This window comes from Alligator sinensis, unplaced genomic scaffold, assembly GCF_000455745.1.
Source record: "Alligator sinensis unplaced genomic scaffold, ASM45574v1 scaffold1581_1, whole genome shotgun sequence".
Taxonomy (NCBI): domain Eukaryota; kingdom Metazoa; phylum Chordata; order Crocodylia; family Alligatoridae; genus Alligator; species Alligator sinensis.
In genome coordinates this window covers 725,651-727,089 of record NW_005842641.1, presented here as the reverse complement: position 1 = coordinate 727,089, position 1,439 = coordinate 725,651, and the positions used below count along the sequence as shown (strand labels likewise).

Genomic DNA, 1,439 nt, shown 5'->3' with positions numbered 1-1,439 from the left:
CTTTCCCATCTGCTGTGATTGCATCTTTTGCTAGTCACCTGTGCTTGGCACCTTGGATACCTGTTTCTTCAGAAACCTTGTCCTCAGACTCTAGGATCTGCTGTGCTTTGCCCATGTCTCCATCTCAGCCCCTTTCTTCTCCTGCTTCCCGAGGCCTTCCCTTTAGCTTCTCTGTGTCCTTCACCTATAGTTCTCTCTGTACTTGGAAAAAAAGTTCCTGATCCTGTACTCAAACAGCCTCCTCTGTCCATCTTCTGATTACTTCTCAAAACCTATCCCTTCTAGCTAGTTTTTCAATGCTAATGCAGACTTCGAATCATAGAAAATTAGGGTTGGAAGGGACCTCAGGAGGTCTAGCAGTATTTCTCAACCCATGGGTCGCAAGAATATTCAGAAAAATGAGGGAAAGCATGGGTTTCCCCTTGCAGGCACGGGGGAAGAGGGGGCAGTGACAGGAAGCTGCGTGGCTGGGTCAGTGGCACTGGGGTCAGTACCCGTACTTGCTGGGGTGAGGTGGCTGAGAGCCGTTGCTCATGGAGCAGGTGGGTCCATAACCAGGCTGCTTGGCACAGCATGGGAACCCCAACCCAGAGTGGGGGGGGAGGAGGAGGGGTGCCATAGGCCTCCCCTCCTCCTCCCTCCAGCCCATACTTGGGCTGGACTTGCTCCACTTCTGCTTGCATGAGCTGGAGCTGCTGCAGCCACCAAGCTCTAGCCTGAGTGGGATGGGGGCAGCTGGGTTTCTGTTTGCATGGGCTGGACCTGCTGCAGCCACCAAGCTCTAGCCTGAGTGGGATGGGGGCAGCTGGGAGCCCCCCCTGGCAGGACTGGATGGGGGACAGGGGACTACAGGTTGGGAGGGGCACCAGCATGGCCCAGGAGGGCAGGGGGGAGTGAGAGGCACCAGCAGGGCCAAGGGGCTGTGGGCCGGGACTGTTTACAAATGGGTCCTGGTACAAAAAAGGTTGAGAACCACTAATTTAATCCAACCCTCTGCTCAAAACAGGACCATCCCCAACTAGATCATCCCAGCCACAGCTTTGTCTACCCAGGTCTTAAAAACCTTTAAGGACGGAGACTCCACAACCTCTCTGGGTAACCTGTTCCAGTGTTTTACTACCCTTCTAAGTGAGAAAGTTTTTCCTAATATCTAACCTAAACTTCCTTGGCTGCATCTTGAAAAAGCTAAGGGGCCCACATCCTGGTTTAAATTCACAACCTGTGGCTCCCTAGCTCCTTCCACAAGCACCTGAGCCACAGACACACCTCAGGTGTTCTGAGGAGGAACTAGGTGATTTCACAACTTTACTTTATATAAATCCTACTGCTCTTATAAGAACACATTACATATGATGAAGTGAACTGCTTTTGTCACATGATTTATCATCTGATTCTGTAATGATTATTCGTGCTGAGTTGCACTGACTCCCATGAATAGT

The 1,439-nt window shown here is 51.5% G+C and overlaps 1 protein-coding gene across 7 annotated transcripts in view; it reads right to left on the bottom strand.

The window, feature by feature from the left end:
* Nucleotides 1–1,439, bottom strand: part of TTBK2 (tau tubulin kinase 2) — a 171,699-nt gene that overhangs the window by 55,351 nt on the left and 114,909 nt on the right. The window lies entirely within an intron of this gene.